The sequence below is a fragment of the Bombina bombina genome, chromosome 11 (assembly GCF_027579735.1).
Source record: "Bombina bombina isolate aBomBom1 chromosome 11, aBomBom1.pri, whole genome shotgun sequence".
Lineage (NCBI taxonomy): Eukaryota > Metazoa > Chordata > Amphibia > Anura > Bombinatoridae > Bombina > Bombina bombina.
The window spans coordinates 192,281,879-192,308,096 of record NC_069509.1 but is presented as its reverse complement, the minus strand read 5'-3'; the positions used below and the strand labels follow the sequence as shown (position 1 = coordinate 192,308,096).

At 40.2% G+C, this 26,218-nt stretch overlaps 1 protein-coding gene across 1 annotated transcript in view; it reads left to right on the top strand.

Moving 5' to 3' along the window:
• Window positions 1-26,218, top strand: part of KATNIP (katanin interacting protein) — a 362,447-nt gene that overhangs the window by 312,801 nt on the left and 23,428 nt on the right. The gene's annotated exons all lie outside the window — the stretch shown is intronic.

Sequence of the window (26,218 nt, the reverse complement as noted above, 5' to 3'; positions counted from 1 at the left end):
TTTTTGAATTCCTTGCCTTCTGAATCTGTATCAACAGTATCACGCTATGTGGCGCCCTCTTTCTCACTTTTAATTTACAGAAATCTTCACGCCGAAGACCAGAGGAGCTTTGCCGCCGTCTTCTTTTTGTCTTACACTGGTATTGACTTTCTACCCTATTTCACGGGAGCCATATTGTTTGTGCATTAGTTCACATTTCACATTCACCCAGCGCACCCCGCCTTAGGTTCCCCTCGGGGTTCCTTGTATGATTTCTGGACTCAATCATATTCATGGTCACTGGGGGCAAAGGTGCCTTTCTACCGCAGGATAAGAAAAATAAACCGAAAGGACAGGGTCCTAATTTTTGTCCCTTTTGATTGGATAAATCCCAATGCCAGCAGCCCTCCGCGAAGCCTGAACTTTTCAAGGGAACTTGGAAACTGTCTCAATCTTGGAATAAATCCAAGCAGAACAAGAAGCCTGCCGAAACCAAATTGTCATGAATTGGAACAGCCAATAAGATGAGAGCTGTTCAAATCCTATTGGCTGATTGGAACAGCCAATAGGAATGCAAGGGACGCCATCTTGGATGACGTCACTTGCATTCAAGTTCCAGTTTACGGCGGCGACCGCATTGAAGAGGAGCTCCGCGCCGGATGTCTTCAGGATGGACCCGCGCCGGATGGATGAAGATAGAAGAGGCCGCATGGATGGAGATAGAAGAGGCCGCCCGGATGAAGACTTCTTGCCGGCTGGATGGATCCTTTAAGGGGAACTTCAAAAACTGTAAGTGGATCGTCGGGGTTAGTGTTAGGTTTATTTAAAAATTTTTTTGGGTGGGTTTTATTTTTAGAGTAGGGTCTGGGCATGTAAAATAGCTAAATGCCCTTTTAAGGGCAATGCCCATACAAATGCCCTTTTCAGGGTAATGGGGAGCTTAGGTTTTTTTTTTTTTTTTTTTTTTAACTTTTATTTATAACATTTTATTCTACCACACAGGGTAGGAGTAAAACATTAGTATATTTGACAGAATGCAAGACAAGACATTCATGAAACCAACAAGGCCTTATCTATATAATAATCACACATTGTTTCATATCGTAATATGACCTGTTAACAGTTTTCCTAAATGTCTACACCGTTGGGGCTTTTCTCTTTATTAATTTGTATCATATTTTTTTTTAAAGTTATGAGTCCCACAGATTCTAGATGTAACTGCCATAAAACATTATTTTCCAAGCTTGTCCATGAAATTAGGGTTAATAACCATTAGACATCCCAAGGGAATTACAGCACAGGACAGGAAGGGTATTAACTGGGAATAATAAAGAATCTATAGGACAACTCATTGGCTGATATAATTTACTAAACAAGATAAGATAATTAGTGACAACACTGTAGTATAATGTGAACGTTACCATAAAATAAAAAATTGGGGTGCGGTATAGGCAATATAAACTGCGTAGTTAAATCTCCTTAACAAGGAGGTATATTATATATATGGGGGGGGGGTAGGTGGTTACTTCTCAAAGAGAAGGGGAAATACTATGTCTTCAATGGGGAACAATGAAACTATTGCATGGTGACTTAGAACTGACATGTTTTAACGACCTATCTATGTGGAGAGGTCCGCGAGCAGCTGAATTGCTAGCAAGTACAGGAGTAGAAAGTGTTGATTACATGTTATGTTTACGATATATCTAGCAGGGTGGGACCTGAATATCCAAATCTAGAAATTTGGTGTAGCTTTCATAACTTATTTAAGATATAGTGAGAGAGGAGATAATGCCTGGTATTAACATCGCAGGACCAGCCTGCTCTATAAAACCTTATTGATACTTTTAAAGTATTGAAATAATGTAAGATTTTCTTCCGCCTGGAGCATTTGTTAAATAGGAGTGGAAAAATGCCAAAGCCCTCGCTTAAAATACTCCTGTACACATCTTACCCTTTTATTTATATATATATATATATATATATATATATACACACAGGCCTATAATAACCATATGGAGTAGTAGGATTGTAAACAGATAATGCAATTGTTAAATAGGGGTTGAAGAATACCGTATTTATCTTTAAGATTGACTGAACCAAGGACCTAAGTACACGTATATCAATTCTGTCATAACAGAAGGATCTGCATTTCTATAACTTAGCTGTCTTAGATCTTATCCCCAGGGCATGGGCCCTATACCCAGTAGGAATTCAGACAAGTCTTGGCAGCAGAATACTAGTTGTTCCCGTGCTATATATTTTAGTTTTAGCCTTTTAAGATATGCTCATGAAACTATAAATCAGAAGAGGCTGACTGGTCTTTTAAGAAAGACTATAGCAGCATCCAAATTTTACCTAAATAAAGATAACTTAAATAGCACCGTAATATATTAAACTTGGCATTTCTAATCCCCTTACATGACAATCATAAACCAATGCAAGAGTTCAACAACCTGTGGAACTAGGGATAGAAACTCCTGAAGGCGGTGGTTCTCACTGCATCATCAATATTAGACATATAATATAAAATAAATTAAGCATCAAACACTTTTTATACCAATATGAAATATAAAATTGGAAAGTACGAAAACTTAAGTTTCTAGCGCTAAATAGTAAAGAGTTATGTTACTAAAATCCCAACATATAACAAGTAACCTTTAAATATCATGTGTGTCAAAAATCAGCTGGTTCAGAGGCCTACTTGACCAGGCACAACTATTGATTGGTAAGTTCACATATCGACCATAAGTGTACATAATTTCACTTAAGACCTGCCTAAAGTACCAGGCATATTTGAGTTTCCATGGATTTAACCGACTCCTTCTTTTGTGTGAATCTGGGGAATAGAGGACTGCACCAACAAGCAGAACAAATTTTCACTTCCGCCCCTAAGGCGGTTAATGGCCGTATCTGAGAAATACAAAGTAGGCGTTCTGCGGCGGGGAGAGACTAAATAGTGTCTCAAAGTCTCAAAGGAAAAGTTACGGTCCACGAGGGTCGTCTTCTATCGCTATTGCCAGAGATGATTGGTGAGTTGGCCGCATTGCATATACACAAATCTGCTCACATGTAACAGCGGGCAGCCCCGCCAGCTCCTCATCGATCAGCCTTATCACCACAAATGTCAGATTCTCCTCTTCTATCACATAAGGCAAACTATGCAATGTGCCCATCTTTTTAGGAAGATCGCCTTGATTGTAGTGTTCTCAGGTGACTACTGGATCCTTAGGTGTGGACAGGCAGTAGAAAACAATTTAACAGCTATCGTCGGCTATAGCTTCCTGCCCAAGATCTACCACCTCCACCAAACGTACATCTGTTCCATCGTGGGGCATCCGCTTGCATATGGAGTCCCATTCTGACGCGAGGCAGTCCAAGAGGGGTCTAAAATGGGCATTTAGTAGATGGGAAATAGCGGTTGTTAGTTCAACGCTGCAGATATCCATGTTATCACCACAGTAGTACTCTCTTCTATCCTGTGTGGCCGGTCACACACGTTATGCAAAAAAAGGACTCTTGATTCACTAGGGAGCTTTTACATAGATGAAAAAATGTCCGCTCCTATGCCGTCCCAGCATTAGTCAGTCCACAAAAACATCAACTCTCTCCTCTTTAAAATTACCATCCGGTGGTCTATTCTTCCCTTTCTTCCCCTCAGGAGTTAGGTGTACCTAAGATGTGGATTTTAACTGGGCTGAACGGTCAAAAAAGTGAGATTATATGATACATCAGCAGAGCTGCAATAAAGTGCGACCGTTCAGTAGCCAGGCTTGCTCTGCCCCCCGGGAGCTTAGTTTTTTTTAGATATGCTTTCTTTCATGTAATTAACAAGAGTCCATGAGCTAGTGACGTATGGGATATACATTCCTACCAGGAGGGGCAAAGTTTCCCAAACCTTAAAATGCCTATAAATACACCCCTCACCACACCCACAAATCGGTTTTACAAACTTTGCCTCCAAGGGAGGTGGTGAAGTAAGTTTGTGCTAGATTCTACGTTGATATGCGCTCCGCAGCAAGTTGGAGCCCGGTTTTCCTCTCAGCGTACAGTGAATGTCAGAGGGATGTGAAGAGAGTATTGCCTATTGAATGCAGTGATCTCCTTCTACGGGGTCTATTTCATAAGGTTCTCTGTTATCGGTCGTAGAGATTCATCTCTTACCTCCCTTTTCAGATCGACGATATACTCTTATATTTACCATTTCCTCTACTGATTCTCGTTTCAGTACTGGTTTGGCTTTCTACAAACATGTAGATGAGTGTCCTGGGGTAAGTAAGTCTTATTTTCTGTGACACTCTAAGCTATGGTTGGGCACTTTATTTATAAAGTTCTAAATATATGTATTCAAACATTTATTTGCCTTGACTCAGAATGTTCAACTTTTCCTTATTTCCAGACAATCAGTTTCATATTTGGGATTATGCATTGAATTATCATATTTTTTCTTACCTCAAAAATTTGACTTTTTTCCCTGTGGGCTGTTAGGCTCGCGGGGGCTGAAAATGCTTCATTTTATTGCGTCATTCTTGGCGCGGACTTTTTTGGCGCAAAAATTCTTTTCCGTTTCCGGCGTCATACGTGTCGCCGGAAGTTGCGTCATTTTTTGACGTTATTTTGCGTCAAAGATGTCGGCGTTCCGGATGTGGCGTCATTTTTGGCGCCAAAAGCATTTAGGCGCCAAATAATGTGGGCGTCTTTTTTGGCGCTAAAAAATATGGGCGTCATTTTTGTCTCCACATTATTTAAGTCTCATTATTTATTGCTTCTGGTTGCTAGAAGCTTGTTCACTGGCATTTTTTTCCCATTCCTGAAACTGTCATTTAAGGAATTTGATCAATTTTGCTTTATATGTTGTTTTTTTCTTTTACATATTGCAAGATGTTCCACGTTGCAACTGAGTCAGAAGATACTACAGGAAAATCACTGCACAGTGCTGGAGCTACCAAGCTAAGTCTGCTATAAACTTTTGGTATCTGTTTCTCCAGCTGTTATTTGTATTGCATGTCATGTCAAACTTATTAATGCAGATAAAATTTCCTTTAGTACTGTTACATTACCTGTTGCTGTCCGTCAACATCTAATTTTCAGAGTGTTCCTGATAACATAAGAGATTTTATTTTTTAAATCCATTAAGAAGGCTATGTCTGTTATTTCTCCTTCTAGTATACATAAAAGTCTTTTAAAACTTCTCTTTTTTTCAGATGAATTTTTAAATGAACATCATCATTCTGATACTGATAATGGTTCTTCTGGTTCAGAGGTTTCTGTCTCAGAGGTTGATGCTGATAAATCTTTGTATTTGTTCAAGATGGAATTTATTCTTTCTTTACTTAAAGAAGTGTTATTTGCATTAGAAATAGAGGATTCTGGTCCTCTTGATACTAAATGTAAACGTTTAAATAAGGTTTTTAAATCTCCTGTAGTTATTCCAGAAGTGTTTTATCTCCCTGATGCTATTTCTGAAGTAATTTCCAGGGAATGGAATAATTTGGGTAATTTATTTACTCCTTCTAGACGTTTAAGCAAATTATATCCTGTGCCATCTGACAGATTAGAGTTTTTTGGGACAAAAATCCCTAAGGTTATGGGGCTGTCTCTACTCCTGCTAATGTACTACTATTCCTATGGCAGATAGTACTTCATTTAAGGATCCTTTAGATAGGAAAATTGAATCCTTTCTAAGAAAAGCTTACTTATGTTCAGGTAATCTTCTTAGACCTGCTATATTTTTAGCGGATGTTGCTGCAGCTTCAACTTTTTGGTTAGAAGCTTTAGCGCAACAAGTAACAGATCATAATTTTATAGCATTATTATTATTCTATAACATGCTAATAATTTTATTGGTGATACCATCTTTTGATATCATTAGAGTTGATGTCAGGTATATGTCTCTAGCTATTTTAGCTAGAAAAGCTTTATGGATTAAACTTGGAATGCTGACATGTTTTCTAAGTCAACTTTGCTTTCCCTTTCTTTCCAGGGTAAATAATCATTTCGTTCCTTTCCTCACAACAAGGAACAAAAGCCTGATCCTTCATCCTCAGGAGCGGTATCAGTTTGGAAACTATTTCCAGTTTGGAATATATCCAAGCCTTATAGAAACCTATAGCCAGCTCCTAAGTACCTATGAAGGTGCGGCCCTTATTCCAGCTCAGCTGGTATGGGGCAGATTACGTTTTCTTCAAAGAAATTTGGATCAATTCCGTTCCTAATCTCTGGTTTCAGAAACATTGTTTCAGAAAGGTACAGAATTGGCTTCAAGTTAAGGCCTCCTGCTAAGAGATTCTTTTCTTTCCCGTGTCCCAGTTAACACAGCAAGGCTCAGCATTTCTGAAATGTGTTTCAGATCTAGAGTTGGCTGGAGTATTTATGCCAGTTCCAGTTCTGGAACAGGGGCTGGGGTTTTATTTTATCTCTTCATTGTACCAAAGAAGGTCAATTCCTTCAGACCAGTTCTGGATCTATCATTATTGAATCGTTATGTTAGGATACCAACATTCAAGATGGTTACTGTAGGACTATCCTGCCTTTTGTTTAGCAAGGGCATTATATGTCTACAATAGATTTACAGGATGTGTATCTGCATATTCCGATTCATCCAGATCACTTTTAGTGTCTGAGATTCTCTTTTTAGACAAGCATTACCAGTTTTGTGGCTCTACTGTTTGGCCTAGCCTCAGTTCCAAGAATTTTTTTTCAAGGTTCTCGGTGCCCTTCTTTCTGTAATCAGAGAATAGGGTTTTGGTATTTCCTTATTTGGACGATATCTTGGTACTTGCTCAGTCTTCTCATTTTCGAAGAATCTCATACGAATCGACTTGTGTTGTTTCTTCAAGTTCATGGTTGGAGGATCAATTTACCAATCAGTTCATTGATTCCTCAGACAAGGGTAACCTTTTTAGGTTTCTAGATAAATTCAGTGTCTATGACTCTGTCCTTGTCAGACAAGAGAAGTTTAACATTGATATCAGCTTGTCAAAACCTTCAGTCACAATCATTCCCTTTGGTAGCCTTATGCATGGAAATGTTGGGTCTTAGGACTGCCGCATCAGATGCGATCTCCTTTGCTCGTTTTCACATGCGACCTCTTCAGCTCTGTATGCTAAACCAATGGTGCAGGGATTACTCAAAGATATCTCAATTAATATCTTTAAACCGATTTTACGACACTCTCTGACATGGTGGACAGATCACCATCGTTCAGTTCAGGGGGCTTCTTTGTTCTTCCGACCTGGACTATAATCTCAACAGATGCAAGTCTTACAGGTTGGGGAGCTGTGTGGGGGTATCTGACGGCACAAGGGGTTTGGGAATCTCAGGAGGTGAGATTTCCGATCAATATTTTGGAACTCCGTGCAATTTTCAGAGCTCTTCAGTCTTGGCCTCTTCTGAAGAGAGAGTTGTTCATTGTTTTCAGATAAGACAATGTCACAACTGTGGCATACATCAATCATCAAGGAGGGACTCACAGTCCTCTGGCTATGAAAGAAGTATCTCGACTTTTGGTTTGGGCGGAATCCAGCTCCTGTCTAATCTCTGCGGTTTATATCCCAGGTATGGACAATTGGAAAGCGGATTATCTCAGTCGCCAAACGTTGCATCCGGGCGAATGGTCTCTTCACCCAGAGGTATTTCTTCAGATTGTTCAAATGGGGGAACTTCCAGAAATAGATCTGATGGCTTCTCATCTAAACAAGAAACTTCCCAGGTATCTGTCCAGATCCCGGGATCCTCAGGCGGAGGCAGTGGATGCATTTTCACTTCCTTGGAAGTATCATCCTGCCTATATCTTTCCGCCTCTAGTTCTTCTTCCAAGAGTAATCTCCAAGATTCTGAAGGAATGCTCGTTTGTTCTGCTGGTAGCTCCGGCATGGCCTCACAGGTTTTGGTATGCGGATCTTGTCCGGATGGCCTCTTGCCAACCGTGGACTCTTCCGTTAAGACCAGACCTTTTGTCTCAAGGTCGTTTTTTCCATCAGGATCTGAAATCCTTAAATTTAAAGGTATGGAGATTGAACGCTTGATTCTTGGTCAAAGAGGTTTCTCTGACTCTGTGATTAATACTATGTTACAGGCTCGTAAATCTGTATCCAGAGAGATATATTATAGAGTCTGGAAGACTTATATTTCTTGGTGTCTTTCTCATCTTTTTTCTTGGCATTCTTTTAGAATACCGAGAATATTACAATTTCTTCAGGATGGTTTAGATAAGGGTTTGTCCGCAAGTTCCTTGAAAGGTCAAATCTCTGCTCTTTCTGTTCTTTTTCACAGAAAGATTGCTATTCTTCCTGATATTCATTGTTTTGTACAAGCTTTGGTTCGTATAAAGCCTGTCATTAAGTCAATTTCTCCTCCTTGGAGTTTGAATTTGGTTCTGGGGGCTCTTCAAGCTCCTCCATTTGAACCTATGCATTCATTGGATATTAAATTACTTTCTTGGAAAGTTTTGTTCCTTTTGGCCATCTCTTCTGCCAGAAGAGTTTCTGAATTATCTGCTCTTTCTTGTGAGTCTCCTTTTCTGATTCTTCATCAGGATAAGGCGGTGTTGCGAACTTCTTTTGAATTTTTACCTAAAGTTGTGAATTCCAACAACATTAGTAGAGAAATTGTGGTTCCTTCATTATGTCCTAATCCTAAGAATTCTAAGGAGAAATCGTTGCATTCTTTGGATGTTGTTAGAGCTTTGAAATATTATGCTGAAGCTACGAAATCTTTCTGTAAGACTTCTAGTCTATTTGTTATCTTTTCCGGTTCTAGGAAAGGCCAGAAAGCTTCTGCCATTTCTTTGGCATCTTGGTTGAAATCTTTAATTCATCTTGCCTATGTTGAGTCGGGTAAAATTCCGCCTCAGAGAATTACAGCTCATTCTACTAGGTCAGTATCTACTTCCTGGGCGTTTAGGAATGAAGCTTCGGTTGACCAGATCTGCAAAGCAGCAACTTGGTCCTCTTTGCTCACTTTTACTAAATTCTACCATTTTGATGTATTTTCTTCTTCTGAAGCAGTTTTTGGTAGAAAAGTTCTTCAGGCAGCGGTTTCAGTTTGAATCTTCTGCTTATGTTTTTTGTTAAACTTTATTTTGGGTGTGGATTATTTTCAGCAGGAATTGGCTGTCTTTATTTTATCCCTCCCTCTCTAGTGACTCTTGTGTGGAAAGATCCACATCTTGGGTAGTCATTATCCCATACGTCACTAGCTCATGGACTCTTGTTAATTACATGAAAGAAAACATAATTTATGTAAGAACTTACCTGATAAATTCATTTCTTTCATATTAACAAGAGTCCATGAGGCCCACCCTTTTTTGTGGTGGTTATGATTTTTTTGTATAAAGCACAATTATTCCAATTCCTTATTTTATATGCTTCGCACTTTTTTTCTTATCACCCCACTTCTTGGCTATTCGTTAAACTGATTTGTGGGTGTGGTGAGGGGTGTATTTATAGGCATTTTAAGGTTTGGGAAACTTTGCCCCTCCTGGTAGGAATGTATATCCCATACGTCACTAGCTCATGGACTCTTGTTAATATGAAAGAAATGAATTTATCAGGTAAGTTCTTACATAAATTATGTTTTTTATTTGGGGGGGGGGGGGTTTACTGGTGTTTGTATTTTTTTTTTACAGGTAAAAGAGCTGATTTCTTTGGGGCATTGGTAATTTATTGTAGGCTAGGGGGTTTATTATTTTGGGGGGTCTTTTTTATTTTGATAGATTAGGTGTAATTCATTTTTATTTTTGATACTGGGGTTTTTTTGTTTTTTTGTAACTTAGTGTTTTGTTTTTTTTTTGTAGTGATTTTTAATAGATTTAAATAATTTGAGTAGGGTTAGGGTTTTTTAATATGTAATATAGTTAATTTAATTGGTAGTTTAATGTAATTTTAGTATAATAGTTAGGGTAGTTTAATATAGTTTATTTTAATTCTACAGGTAAGTTTTAATTTATTATAAGATAAGGATGTTGTAATTTTAATGTAGAGTTAGCGGGTTGTTAGGTTTATAGCTTAATTTAGTTTATGGCGATGTGGGGGGCTGGTGGTTTAGGGGTTAATAGGTTTAGTTAATGGTAGTGATGTGGGAGGCCAGAGGTTTAGGGATTAATAAGTTTATTTAGGTGGCGTTGGGGTCCGGGAGCGGCGGAATAGGGGTTAATACATTTATTTAGTGGCAGCGGGATACGGGTTAATAACTTTATTACAGTTGCATCAGGGTCCGGGAGCGGCAGGATAGGGGTTAATAACTTTATTACAGTTGCGGAGGGATAGGGGTTAAACATTTTATTATAGTGGTGGCGTTTAGTGACAGGATATAAATAAAGTTGGGAGAAAGCCGAATAGACGTGAGATCAATGACTGTTAGTTAACAACAATCCAATGCTCATTGCCCCGTACTTGGTGCACAGCTTTTTGCCGGCTTTTTTTATAAATATGGAGAGTGTATTCAGGTTCGCGGCCGCGATGTTAGGCGAGCGTATTAGTGCCGGCGAATGCAGCATAGTTGAGGCTTTGATAAATATCCCCTTAAAACTTTACACTTATTTTGTCAATATTTAATAGCTAATTAAACTGTAAAAAAATGTTATTCTCAGACTAATCTTTTCTTTGAATGCATCATTCTATCTAGCATTTTTTTAGTGTTTAATGTCCCTTTAAGTTAATAAGGTTTGAGGAGAGCAATTCAGGACAACATTTGTAAATAAAATAAGTGATTATATAAATGTCCCCCAGCAGCAGATAAAATTTGTAATGACAGACGTACGGTAAGCCATATGAGAAGATTGACTCTTGCCGTTTTGTTAATTCATTCCTATCTCACTCATCCCTTTCTTTCATATAATTGGCAAGAGTCCATAAGCTATTGACATATGGGATATACAATCTTACCAGGAGGGGCAAAGTTTCCCAAACCTCAAAATGCCTATAAATACACCCCTCACCACACCCACAATTCAGTTTTACAAACTTTGCCTCCTATGGAGGTGGTGAAGTAAGTTTGTGCTAAGATTTCTACGTTGATATGCGCTTCTCAGCATTGTTGAAGCCCGATTCCTCTCAGAGTACAGCGAATGTCAGAGGGACTTGAAGGGAGTATCACTTATTTGAATACGATGATTTCCCTAACGGGGGTCTATTTCATAGGTTCTCTGTTATCGGTCGTAGAGATTCATCTCCTACCTCCCTTTTCAGATCGAAGATATACTCTCAATTTCCCATTACCTCTACTAATAACTGTTTTAGTACTGGTTTGGCTATCTGCTATATGTGGATGGGTGTCTTTTGGTAAGTATGTTTTCATTACTTAAGACACTCTCAGCTATGGTTTGGCACTTTATGCATTTATATAAAGTTCTAAATATATCTATTGTACTTATATTTGCCATGAGTCAGGTTCATGTATTTCCTTCTGCAGACTGTCAGTTTCATATTTGGGAATGTAAACATTTTTAAGAAATTTATTTCTTACTTGGGGTTTAGTCTTTTTTCAATTGACGACTTCTTGTAATTGCGGGTATTAGGCCCGCAGGTGCGTCAAATGCTAAACTTTGTGTCATTCTTGTTGCGAAAAAAATTTTGGCGCGAAAAAGTACATTTATGACGCAACTTCGTCATTTCCGGCGTCATACGTGACGCCGAGACCTTCTCACGGCGGTGTCATTTCCGGTCATTTTTGGTGCCAAAAAAGACTTTACGTTACCTTGTGCGTCATTCTTGGCGCCAAATTTTTTTCGTTATTTCAATACCCCTTGTTTGTTTGCCTCTTGCTTTTTGCTTTCAGAGGCCTATGCTATTGCATTTTTTCCCATTCCTGAAACTGTCATATAAGGAAATAGATAATTTTGCTTTATATGTTGTTTTTTCTCTATCATTGTGCAAGATGTCCCAATCTGATCCTGCCTCAGAAGTTTCTGCTGGAACATTGCTGCCTTACATCGGTTCTACCAAAGCTAAGTGCATTTGTTGTAAAGTTGTAGAAATTATTCCACTGAATGTCATTTGTAATAGTTGTCATGATAAACTTTTACATGCAGATAGTGTTTCCATCAGTAATAGTACATTGCCAGTTGCAGTTCCTTCAACTTCTAATGTGCATGATATACCTGTAAATTTTAAAGAATTTGTTTCTGATTCTATCATGAAGGCTTTGTCTGCATTTCCACCTTCTAATAAACGTAAAAGGTCTTTTAAAACTTCTCATTTAGCTGATGAAATTTCAAATGACCAACAACATAATAATTCATCCTCTTCTGATGAGTATCTATCTGAAACAGAAGATCCTTCCTCAGACATTGACACTGACAAATGTACTTATTTATTTAAAATAGAGTATATGCGTTCTTTATTAAAAGAAGTGTTCATTACTTTGGATATTGAGGTAACCAGTCCTATTGACGTTCAGTCTAATAAACATTTAAATGCTGTTTTTAAACCTCCTTTGGTTTCCCCAGGGGTTTTTCCCATTCCTGAGGCTATTTCTGATATGATTTCTAGGGAATGGAATAAGCCAGGTACTTCTTTTATTCCTTCTTCAAGGTTTAAAAAATTGTATCCTTTACCAGCAAAATCTATAGAGTTTTGGGGAAAAATCCCCAAAGTTGATGATGGGGCTATTTCTACTCTTGCTAAACGTACCTCTATTCCTATGGAAGATAGCACTTCCTTTAAGGATCCTTTAGATAGGAAGCTTGAATCTTATCTAAGGAAGGCCTATTTATCTTCAGGTCATCTTCTCAGACCTGCTATTTCTTTGGCTGATGTTGCGGCTGCATCAACTTTCTGGTTGGAAAATTTAGCGCAACACAAATTGGATTCTGACATATATAGCGTTGTTCGCTTACTGCAACATGCTAATCATTTTATTTTTGATGCCATTTTTGATATTATCAAAATTGATGTTAGATCCATGTCTTTAGCTGTTTTAGCTATAAGAGCTTTGTGGCTTAAATCTTGGAATGCTGATATGACATCTAAATCTAGATTACTATCTCTTTCTTTCCAAGGTAATAATTTATTTGGTTCTCAGTTGGATTCTATTATTTCAACTATCACTGGGGGAAAAGGAGTTTTTTTGCCTCAGGATAAAAAAAACCTGAGGGTAAATCTAAGGCTTCTAACCGTTTTTGTTCCTTTCGTCAGAATAAAGAACAAAAACTCAATCTTTCCCCCAAGGAATCTGCTTCCAATTGGAAGCCTTCCTCATTGGAATAAATCCAAGCCATTTAGGAAACCAAAGCCGGCCCCTAAATCCGCATGAAGGTGCGACCCTCATGCCAGCTCAGCTGGTAGGGGGCAGATTAAGGTTTTTCAAGGATTTTTGGGTAAAATCTGTCCAAAATCATTGGATTCAGAGCATTGTCTCTCAAGGGTATTGAATAGGATTCAAAGTAAGACCTTCTGTGAGAAGATTTTTTCTCTCACGCATCATTGTAAATCCAGTAAAAGCTCAGGCTTTTCTGAAGTGTGTTTCAGATCTGGAGTCTTCAGGGGTAATCATGCCAGGTCCTCCTCAGGAACAAGGTTTGGGGTTTTATTCAAACCTATTCATTGTACCAAAGAAAGAAAATTTATTCAGACCAGTTCTGGATCTAAAAATTTTGAATCGTTATGTAAGAGTACCAACTTTCAAGATGGTGACTATAAGGACTATTCTGCCTTTTGTTCAGCGAGGACATTATATGTCCACAATAGACTTGCAGGATGCATACCTTCATATTCCGATTCATCCCGAACACTTTCAGTTTCTGAGATTCTCTTTTCTAGACAAGCATTACCAATTTGTTGCTCTTCCATTTGGCCTAGCAACAGCTCCAAGAATCTTTTCAAAAGTTCTGGGTGCCCTACTCTCTGTAATCGGAGAACAGGGTATTGCAGTGTTTCCTTATTTTCACAATATCTTGGTACTAGCTCAGTCTTTACATACTGCAGAATCTCACACGAATCAACTAGTGTTGTTTCTTCGAAAACATGGTTGGAGGATCAATTTACCAAAAAGTTACTTGATTCCTCAGACAAGGGTCACCTTTTTAGGCTTCCAGATAGATTCAGTGTCCATGACTCTGTCTCTAACAGACAAGAGACGTTTAAAATTGGTCGCAGCATGCCGGCTCCTTCAGTGTCAGTCATTCCCTTCAGTGGCTATGTGCATGGAAGTTTTAGGTCTCATGACTGCAGCATAGGATGCGATCCCCTTTGCTCGTTTTCACATGAGACCTCTACAGCTTTGTATGCTGAATAAATGGTGCAGGGATTATACAAAGATATCACAATTAATATCCTTGAATCCCAATGTACGACACTCTCTGACATGGTGGATAGATCACCATCGATTGGTTCAAGGGGCTTCTTTTGTTCTCCCAACCTGGACTGTGATCACAACAGATGCGAGTCTTTCAGGTTGGGGAGCTGTTTGGAGATCTCTGACAGCACAAGGGGTTTGGAAATATCAAGAGGCGAGATTACCAATAAATATTTTAGAACTTGGTGCAATTCTCAGGGCTCTTCAGTTCTGGCCTCTCCTAAAGAGAGAACCGTTCATTTGTTTTCAGACAGACAATATCACAACTGTGACTTATGTCAATCATCAGGGTGGGACTCACAGTCCCCAAGCTATGAAAGAAGTATCTCGGATACTTGCCTGGGCGGAATCCAGCTCCTGTCTAATCTCTGCGGTGCATATCCCAGGCGTAGACAATTGGGAGGCGGATTATCTCAGCCGCCAGACTTTACATCCAGGGGAGTGGTCTCTCCATCCAGATGTGTTTTCTCAGATTGTTCAGATGTGGGGGCTTCCAGAGATAGATCTCATGCCCTCTCATCCAAACAAGAAACTTCTCAGATACCTGTCCAGGGATGTTCAGGCGGAAGCAGTGGATGCGCTGACACTTCCTTGGTGTTATCAACCTGCTTACATATTCCCGCCTCTAGTTCTCCTTCCAAGAGTGATCTCCAAAATCATCATGGAACAGTCTTTTGTGTTGCTGGTGGCTCCAGCATGGCCACACAGGTTTTGGTTTGCGGATCTGGTTCGGATGTCCAGTTGCCCGCCTTGGCCACTTCCGTTACGGCCGGACCTACTATCTCAAGGTCCGTTTTTCCATCAGGATCTCAAATCATTAAATTTGAAGGTATGGAAATTAAATGCTTAGTTCTAAGTCATAGAGGTTTATCTGACTCAGTGATTAATACTATGTTACAAGCTCGTAAATCTGTCTCTAGGAAGATTTATTATAGAGTTTGGAAGATTTACATTTCATGGTGTTCTTCTCATAAATTCTCCTGGCATTCTTTTAGAATTCCAAGAATTTTACAGTTCCTTCAGGATGTTTTGGATAAGGGTTTGTCTGCAAGTTCCTTGAAAGGACAAATCTCCACTCTTTCTGTTTTATTTCACAGAAAGATTGCTATACTTCCTGATATTCACTGTTTTGTACAGGCTTTAGTTCGTATTAAGCCTGTCATTAAATCAATTTCTCCTCCTTGGAGTATTAAATTGGTTCTGAAGGCTTTACAGGCTCCTCCATTTTAGCCTATGTCTTTGGACATTAAACTACTTTCTTGGAAATTGTTGTTCCTTTTGGCTATCTCTTCTACTAGAAGAGTTTCTGAGCTATCTGCTCTTTCTTGTGAGTCTCCTTTTCTGATTTTTCATCAGGATAAGGCAGTTTTGCAGACTTCTTTTCAATTTTTACCTAAGGTTGTGAATTCTAACAACATTAGTAGAGAAATTTTTGTCCCTTCCTTGTGTCCTAATCCTAAGAATTCTTTGGAGAGATCCTTACATTCTTTGGATGTGGTAAGAGCTTTGAAATATTGTGTGGAAGCTACTAAAGATTTCAGGAAGACTTCCAGTCTATTTATTTTATTTTCTGGTCCTAGGAAAGGTCAGAAGGCTTCTGCTATTTCCTTGGCTTCTTGGTTGAAACTTTTGATTCATAAAGCTTATTTGGAGTCGGGTCAGGCCCCGCCTCAGAGAATTACAGCTCATTCTACTTGATCAGTCTCCACTTTGTGGGCTTTTAAGAATGAAGCTGCAGTTGATCAGATTTGCAAAGCGGCGACTTGGTCCTCTTTGCATACATTTACTAAATTCTATCGTTTTGATGTATTTGCTTCTTCTGAAGCAGTTTTTGGTAGAAAAGTTCTTCAATCAGCTGTTTCAGTTTGATTCTTCTGCTTTTTGATTTAAGTTTTTTTTCTTTCAAAAATGAAAATAAACTTATTTTTTTGGGTTGTGGATTAATTTTTTCAGCGAAATATGGCTGTTTTTATTTTTATTCCCTCCCTCTCTAGTGACTCTTGAGTGGAAGACTCCACATCTTGGGTATTGATATCCCATATGTCACTAGCTCATGGACTCTTGCCAATTACATGAAAGAAAACATAAATTTATGTAAGAACTTACCTGATAAATTCATTTCTTTCATATTGGCAAGAGTCCATGAGGCCCACCCTTTTTATGGTGGTTATGATTTTTTGTATAAAGCACAATTATTTCCAAATTTCCTTTGTTGATGCTTTCTACTCCTTTCTTTATCACCTCACTGCTTGGCTATTCGTTAAACTGAATTGTGGGTGTGGTGAGGGGTGTATTTATAGGCATTTTGAGGTTTGGGAAACTTTGCCCCTCCTGGTAGGATTGTATATCCCATATGTCACTAGCTCATGGACTCTTGCCAATATGAAAGAAATGAATCTATCAGGTAAGTTCTTACATAAATTATGTTTTTCGACTGTCGCTCACCTGGTATTCATCATCCACCTCATGTATCGCCTGTAGGCAAACTCCTTCATGCACTAACTGCAGCGGTTTTGCTGTTGAACTGCAACCAGTCACCAGCTTTACTGTAGCACTATAGGAGCAGCTGGAAATGTCTACTAGTCTCGGGCTTGGAAGAAAAAGACTGTTTTTCTTTGTTTTTTATTGGGTGGACTAGTAACTTTTTCCCCTGCCAGTGGGTCATTAGTTGTGTTTGGTCGTGATCTTCTCTGCACTCCTGACCCTGGTGGTCTCTGCACTCCTGACCCTGGTGGTCTCTGCACTTCTGGCCGTGGTCTTCTCTGCACTCCTGGCCGTGGTCTTCTCTGCACTCCTGGCCGTGGCATCCTGGAGTCATTTCTTTATGATGTACAGTCTTTATTTACACACAAAGCTTGCCCATGAGCCCGTTAGGTGGTATCTCAGAACAAATAACATAAAACATTGCATGAGGAAGTATAGCAGGCCTAGAGATGGAAATCCTGGAGCTATCAATGAGCTACAAATAAATACTTGGGCTCTCTGTAATGATCCTGGGTAAAGGTCATGTCACATTACCAGCTGCTCAGATGAACACTGCATTTCTATAGTTAAGGAAGTTTTGTTGAGCAGCACTAAAACAATGTTCTGGATATAGCTCAGAGAAGATGAGTCATCAGAACGTTCAATGCTTCATCTAAGAGACTTAATCTAACGAGTTTAATGTTGTGGGAAGAACACAGCAGAATGACATAACAACGTACATTAATTAAAATGATTTAGTAAATTTCTAGCAAAGGTTAGAAAGTAACTGCAGCCATTCATGTTCCTTATTGTAAGATGAAATTATCTAAAGAGAATTGAATGGCGAATTAAAGGGACACTGAACCCAACTTTTTTCTTTCATGATTCAGATAGAGCAGAAATTTTAAACAACTTTCTAATTTACTCCTATTATCAATTTTTCTTCTTTCTCTTGCTATCTTTATTTAAAAAAGAAGGCATCTAAGCTATTTTTGGGGTTCAGAACTCTGGACAGCTCTTTTTTATTGGTGGGTGAATTTATCCAGCAATCAGCAAGGACAACCCAGGTTGTTCACCAAAAATGGGCCGGCATCTAAACTTACATTCTTGCATTTCAAATAAAGATACCAAGAGAATGAAGAAAAGTTGATAATAGGAGTAAATTAGAAAGTTGCTTAAAATTGCTGCTTTATCTGAATCACGAAAGAAAAAATTTGGGTTCAGTGTCCCTTTAAGTATTTTCTACAGTTAAAGGGATAGAAGGGTCAGAATTAAATGTGCATGGGTGCATTTCAATTTGAATTATGAGCATTTTTGCACTATACTTCCTTAATAAAAAATGTTTCTAGTAAAAGTCGTCATTGTTTTTCTGCAGCATACACACATATCCTGTGAGGGCCCGTGCACTAGTATTCAAACAAAGCACCTTCTCAGTCAGCAGTAGTTTGTATGACACCAAAAGCAATACACAACACGGCCACTTCTCTGAGAAGGTGTAAAGTGTGAATACTGGTGCACAGCACTCACACGATATGTGCGTATTCTGCAGAAAAACAGTAATAACCTTTTACCAGAAACATGTTTGCTAGTGGAAGTATATTGCACATTTTTATCCCTTGAATGAGGTGGATAAACAGATATAGCATTTAATCATATGGGAGATTTTATCTTTTTTGTTGTAAATAAATATTTTTACGTAATATTTAAAGTGCAGTGCGTATAGGGGAGAGGATACGTCGTCTATGGGACCGAGCTCACAACTTGCAGTAACTCTGAGCTATTAGCCAAATGCTTTTCTAGATTATGTAATGAAAAATACAAGTTGATTTATTGGTTCAGGATAAAGCTTGTGGGTCTATTAATTCTCTTTAAGAGGATAAAACAGGTTTTCGGGGGTTATTGATGTTACAATCAGCTCTTCTTTGGGTTGAAAAGAGCTAACTAATCACTACTGCCAGCCCTAGCGGAGCGCCGTGTATTAATGTGTGAGGTAACTAGTGCGCACCATGGGTGTATTATGGCCTAGGCCAACAAGGCCGGTGCCTAGTGCAGCAGATTTGGGAGGGGCAGCACATCTGCCCTATCCTCTCTCTAAAAGCCAGCACACAGTACAGTGAGCGATAAAGTGCAGGCTTTTACAGAGAAGACAAGGCACGTGCACTGATTAAGGTCACTCTTTACAGGCAGTGCTCCTTTAAATCGTTGCTTCATTTAGAGCTGCTGGCATTTTTGCAGTGGAAGCGTTCTTGATGAGAAACTTGCCCGGGGATATGCCTACAAGGTGAGGCTGGAGAAGACCTTGGATCAGGGAGCGCAGTGCTTATTGCAGGTCTTAGTTACTAACAGACTGGATGCGTCTGTGCACTGCTTAGATCAGCTTGTGATGTCTAATCGTAAACTCTCAGTGCTAATGTATGTTAGCTACTAATAGCTAGCTTTCTCTGCATTCATGTGATGTCTAATAATAAACCCTCAGCGCTAATGTATGTTAGCTACTAATAGCTAGCTGTCTCTGCATTCATGTGATGTCTAATAATAAACTCTCAGCGCTAATGTATGTTAGTTACCAATAGCTAGCTTTCTCTGCATTCATGTGATGTCTAATAATAAACCCTCAGCGCTAATGTATGTTAGCTACTAATAGCTAGCTTTCTCTGCATTCATGTGATGTCTAATAATAAACTCTCAGCGCTAATGTATGTTCGCTACTAATAGCTAGCTTTCTCTGCATTCATGTGATGTCTAATAATAAACTCTCAGCGCTAATGTATGTTAGCTACTAATAGCTAGCTTTCTCTGCATTCATGTGATGTCTAATCATAAACTCTCAGCGCTAATGTATGTTCGCTACTAATAGCTAGCTGTCTCTGCATTCATGTGATGTCTAATCATAAACTCTCAGTGCTAATGTATGTTAGCTACTAATAGCTAGCTTTCTCTGCATTCATGTGATGTCTAATCATAAACTCTCAGCACTAATGTATGTTAGTTACTAATAGATAGCTTTATCTGCATTCATGTGATGTCTAATCATAAACTCTCAGCACTAATGTATGTTAGTTACTAATAGGTAGCTTTCTCTGCATTCATGTGATGTCTAATCATAATCTCTCAGCGCTAATGTATGTTAGCTACTAATAGCTAGCTGTCTCTGCATTCATGTGATGTCTAATAATAAACTCTCAGCGCTAATGTATGTTAGATACTAATAGCTTGCTTTCTCTGCATTCATGTGATGTCTAATAATAAACCCTCAGCGCTAATGTATGTTAGCTACTAATAGCTAGCTTTCTCTGCATTCATGTGATGTCTAATCATAAACTCTCAGCGCTAATGTATGTTAGATACTAATAGCTAGCTGTCTCTGCATTCATGTGATGTCTAATCATAAACTCTCAGCGCTAATCTATGTTATCTACTAATAGCTAGCTTTCTCTGCATTCATGTGATGTCTAATCATAAGCTCTCAGCACTAATGTATGTTATCTACTAATAGCTAGCTTTCTCTGCATTCATGTGATGTCTAATCATAAACTCTCAGCGCTAATGTATGTTAGTTACTAATAGCTAGCTTTATCTACATTCGTGTGATGTCTAATCATAAACTCTCAGCGCTAATGTATGTTAGTTACTAATAGCTAGCTGTCTCTGCATTCATGTGATGTCTAATCATAAACCCTCAGCGCTAATGTATGTTAGCTACTAATAGCTAGCTTTCTCTGCATTCATGTGATGTCTAATCATAAACCCTCAGCGCTAATGTATGTTAGCTACTAATAGCTTTCTCTGCATTCATGTAATGTCTAATCATAAGCTCTCAGCACTAATGTATGTTAGCTACTAATAGCTAGCTTTCTCTGCATTCATGTGATGTCTAATCATAAACTCTCAGTGCTAATGTATGGTAGCTACTAATAGCTTTCTCTGCATTCATTAACCCATGGAGTAAATAGTAAACGGACACTTAAAACGTTTCATTACTTGAATGATGGTAATTACTTTACGTTGTTGCATGTAAAGGGCAGTGATAGTTTTCAAAGTGTGTTCTTCTTTCTCTCCCTACTTTCCCTTTCTCCATCCCTTCCTCAACTCCCTCCCTCAACTCCCTCCCTTATTTATTTCCCTCCCTTCCTCCCTCCCTCCCTTCTTTCTCTCAACTCCCTCCCTTGCTCCCTTCTATCACTTTCTTTCCCTCCCTTCCTTCCCTCCCCATTTTCTCCTCTCCCTCCCCACTTTTCTCTTCTCCCTCCCTCCCTTCTTTCTCTCAACTCCCTCCCTTGCTCCCTTCTATCACTTTCTTTCCCTCCCCCATTTTCTCCTCTACCTCCCTCCCTTCCTTCTTTCCTTTCCCTCCCTTTTCTCCCCTCCCCTGCTTGCAATTCAACCCACCTGTTATGAAAAAAAAAAAAAAACATTTTAAACACTGACCCAAAAAAAATATTAAGGGGAAAAAAGGCCTAAAATATATATATTTATTTATTTGTTTTTGGGGGGGCAGCAGAATTTTGAGTGCCTAGGGCAGCACAAAACCTAAATATGCCCCTGGTGCGCACTGTTCTATATGCTCATTGTCAAGTCCTTAAAGGGAGATAAAACCCCTCGTAATTTCTTTAGTCTTAAAATAAATGAAATACAGTAAAGTGTCTGTAAGATGTGTTCCTGAGCTGCAGAACAATGCAGCAATTATTTGCTTGTATTAGTAAGACACCTAGAAAGGTCTGATACATTGTTATCCTCATCGCAGTCAGTCTGGCCAGATTATCTGCGCAGCGTCATTTTCCTGATCACATGACTCACTCGGCATTTTGCTTTTGTGCACTTAGTAAAACAAGGTATAAACCGCCTCAAGCCGAGGGCTGCCCTCCTTGTAACGTTTTATTTCTAGAAGAGAAATATCTATTAACATTAGTAGGAAGTCTTATCTATGTTGATATAGTTATAAGATATAAATACAGTGAAACCGGAATGTTAATACAGTCATATTCATTTAAATGAGTTAACCGCAGTGTTCTTAGCCGATATAGTTATAAGATATAAATACAGTGAAACCGGAACGTTAATACAGTCATATTCATTTAAATGAGTTAACCGCAGTGTTCTTAGCCGATATAGTTATAAGATATAAATACAGTGAAACCGGAACGTTAATACAGTCATATTCATTTAAATGAGTTAACCGCAGTGTTCTTAGCCGATATTCTTAAAGTGACAGTAAAGTAAAAAATAAACTTTTGTGGTTTTTGCAATTGTAAGACGCTTTCCAAATGAATCCTTTTATCAAACTTGCTTTGTTCTCTTGGTATACTTTGTTGTAAAGTAAACCTAGTAAGGCTTAATCCTAGGTAGACACGTGCATGCTGCGGGAGTGCCTGTTGCATATTCTGCTGCCTGCCATACAGAGCAAGGCACGTTCATTCCCCTGCGTACCTGCTGCAATAACTGCTGCTGTACAGTGCTAAAGAGCCGTGCACACTCCAGTTGCGCCTGTGATCCTTTTTAGCTTAACTATTTAACAAAAAGAATAAAGTAAATTTTGATAACAGTAGGAAATTGAAATGTTACAAATAACATTCTCTATCTAAACCATTAAAAGTTTAATTTTGACTTTACTGTCCCCTATTAAAGTATAATGATCACTCTGTATGTCCAGTGTGAGGTTGAGTGCAGTGTGTCTGTATATCCAGTGTGAGGTTGAGTGCAGCGTGTCTGTATATCCATTCTGCGGTTGAGTGCAGTGTGTCTATATCCAGTGTGAGGTTGAGTGCAGCGTGTCTGTATATCCAGTGTGAGGATGAGTGCCGCGTGTCTGTATATGCAGTGTGAGGATGAGTGCCGCGTGTCTGTATATGCAGTGTGAGGTTGAGTGCAGTGTGTCTGTATATGCAGTGTGAGGTTGAGTGGCGTGTGTCTGCATATGCAGTGTGAGGTTGAGTGCATTGTGTCTGTATATCCATTCTGCGGTTGAGTGCAGTGTGTCGGTATATCTAGTGTGAGATTGAGTGCAGTGTGTATGTATATGCAGTGAGAGGTTAAGTGCAGTGTATCTGTATATCTAGTGTGAGGTTGAGTGCAGTGTATCTGTATATCTAGTGTGAGGTTGAGTGCAGTGTATCTGTATATCTAGTGTGAGGTTGAGTGCAGTGTGTCTGTATATGCAGTGTGAGGTTCAGGGCACTGTGTCTGTATATCCAGTGTGAGGTTGATCGCAGTGTGTCTGTACATGCAGTGTGAGGTTGAGTGTTGTGTCTGTATATCCAGTGTGCGGTTAAGCGCATTGTGTCTGTGTATTTAGTTGGAGGTTGCGTGCAGTGTGTCTGTATATCCAGTGTGAGGCTGAGTGCAGTGTGTCTGTATATCCAGTGTGCGGTTGTGTGCAGTGTGTCTGTATATCCAGTGTGCGGTTGAGTGCAGTGTGTTTGTATATGCAGTGTGAGGCTGAGTGCAGTGTGCCTGTATATCCAGTGTGAGGTTGAGCGCAGTGTATCTGTGTATTCAGTGTGCGGTTGAGCTCAGTGTGAGGTTGAGTGCATTGTGTCAGTATATCCAGTGTGTCTGTATATCCAGTGTGCGGTTGAGTGCGGTGTGTCTGTATATGCAGTGTGAGGTTCAGGGCACTGTGTCTGGTATATCCAGTGTGAGGCTGAGCCCAGTTTGTCTGTATATCCCAGTGTAAGGTTGAGCGCAGTGTGTCTGTGTATTCAGTCTGAGGTTGAGTGCAGTGTGTCTGTAAATGCAGTGCAAGGTGGAGTGCAGTGGTTGAGTGCACTGTGTTTGTATATCCAGTGTGTGGTTGAGTGCAGTGTTTCTGTATATGCAGTGTGAGGTTGAGTGCAGTGTGTCTGCATATCCAGTGTGCGATTGAGTGCAGTGTGAGGTTGATTGCAGTGTGTATGTATATGCAGTGTGAGGTTGATTGCAGTGTGTATGTATATGCAGTGTGAGGTTGAGTGCAATGTGTCTGTATGTGCAGTGTGAGGTTGAGTGCAGCATGTATGTATATGCAGTGAGCGGTTGAGTGCAGCCTGTCTGTATATGCAGTGTGAGGTTGAGTGCAGCGTGTCTGTATATGCAGTGAGCGGTTGAGTGCAGCGTGTCTGTATATGCAGTGAGCGGTTGAGTGCAGTTTGTCTGTATCTGCAGTGTGAGGTTGAGTGCAGTTTGCCTGTATCTGCAGTGTGTGTAAGGTTGAGTACAGTGTGTCTGTATATGCAGTGTGAGGTTGAGTGCAGCGTCTGTATAAGCAGTGTGAGGTTGAGTGCAGTGTGTCTGTATATGCAGTGTGAGGTTGAGTGCAGTGTGTCTGTATCTGCAGTGTGAGGTTGAGTGCAGTGTGTCTGTATCTGCAGTGTGAAGTTGAGTGCAGTGTGTCTGTATATGCAGTGTGAGGTTGAGTGCAGCGTGTCTGTATATGCAGTGAGCGGTTGAGTGCAGTGTGTCTGTATATGCAGTGTGTCTGTATCTGAAGTGTGAGGTTGAGTGCAGTGTGTCTGTATCTGCAGTGTGAGGTTGAGTGCAGTGTGTCTGTATCTGCAGTGTGTCTGTATATGCAGTGTGAGGTTGAGTGCATTGTGTCTGTATATGCAGTGTGAGGTTGAGTGCAGTGTGTCTGTATATGCAGTGAGCGGTTGAGTGCAGTGTGTCTGTATATGCAGTGTGTCTGTATCTGAAGTGTGAGGTTGAGTGCAGTGTGTCTGTATATGCAGTGTGAGGTTGAGTGTGTCTGTATCTGCAGTGTGAGGTTGAGTGCAGTGTGTCGGTATATGCAGTGTGAGGTTGAGTGCAGTGTGTCTGTATATGCAGTGTGAGGTTGAGTGCAGTGTGTCTGTATATGCAGTGAGCGGTTGAGTGCAGTGTGTCTGTATATGCAGTGTGAGGTTGAGTGCAGTGTGTCTGTATATGCAGTGTGAGGTTGAGTGCAGTGTGTCTGTATATGCAGTGTGAGGTTGAGTGCAGCGTGTCTGTATATGCAGTGAGCAGTTGAGTGCAGCGTGTCTGTATATGTAGTGTGCGGTTGAGTGCAGCGTGTCTGTATATGCAGTGAGCAGTTGAGTGCAGCGTGTCTGTATATGCAGTGAGTGGTTGAGTGCAGCGTGTCTGTATATGCAGTGAGCGGTTGAGTGCAGTGTGTCTGTATATGCAGTGTGAGGTTGAGTGCAGCGTGTCTGTATATGCAGTGTGAGGTTGAGTGCAGTGTGTTTGTATATGCAGTGAGCAGTTGAGTGCAGCGTGTCTGTATATGCAGTGTGCGGTTGAGTGCAGCGTGTCTGTATATGCAGTGAGCAGTTGAGTGCAGTGTGCGGTTGAGTGCAGCGTGTCTGTATATGCAGAGAGCGGTTGAGTGCAGTGAGTGGTTGAGTGCAGCGTGTCTGTATATGCAGTGAGCAGTTGAGTGCAGTGTGCGGTTGAGTGCAGCGTGTCTGTATATGCAGTGAGCGGTTGAGTGCAGCGTGTCTGTATATGCAGTGAGCGGTTGAGTGCAGCTTGTCTGTATATGCAGTGTAAGGTTGAGTGCAGCGTGTCTGTATATGCAGTGAGTGGTTGAGTGCAGCGTGTCTGTATATGCAGTGAGCGGTTGAGTGCAGTGTGTCTGTATATGCAGTGTGAGGTTGAGTGCAGCGTGTCTGTATATGCAGTGTGAGGTTGAGTGCAGTGTGTTTGTATATGCAGTGAGCAGTTGAGTGCAGCGTGTCTGTATATGCAGTGTGCGGTTGAGTGCAGCGTGTCTGTATATGCAGTGAGCAGTTGAGTGCAGCGTGTCTGTATATGCAGAGAGCGGTTGAGTGCAGTGTGCGGTTGAGTGCAGCGTGTCTGTATATGCAGTGAGCGGTTGAGTGCAGCGTGTCTGTATATGCAGTGTAAGGTTGAGTGCAGCGTGTCTGTATATGCAGTGTAAGGTTGAGTGCAGCGTGTCTGTATATGCAGTGTAAGGTTGAGTGCAGCGTGTCTGTATATGCAGTGTAAGGTTGAGTGCAGCGTGTCTGTATATGCAGTGTAAGGTTGAGTGCAGCGTGTCTGTATATGCAGTGTAAGGTTGAGTGCAGCGTGTCTGTATATGCAGTGTAAGGTTGAGTGCAGCGTGTCTGTATATGCAGTGTAAGGTTGAGTGCAGCGTGTCTGTATATGCAGTGTAAGGTTGAGTGCAGCATGTCTGTATATGCAGTGTAAGGTTGAGTGCAGTGTAAGGTTGAGTGCAGCGTGTCTGTATATGCAGGGTAAGGTTGAGTGCAGCATGTCTGTATATGCAGTGTAAGGTTGAGTGCAGTGTAAGGTTGAGTGCAGCGTGTCTGTATATGCAGTGTAAGGTTGAGTGCAGCGTGTCTGTATATGCAGTGTAAGGTTGAGTGCAGCGTGTCTGTATATGCAGTGTAAGGTTGAGTGCAGCATGTCTGTATATGCAGTGTAAGGTTGAGTGCAGCGTGTCTGTATATGCAGTGTAAGGTTGAGTGCAGCGTGTCTGTATATGCAGTGTAAGGTTGAGTGCAGC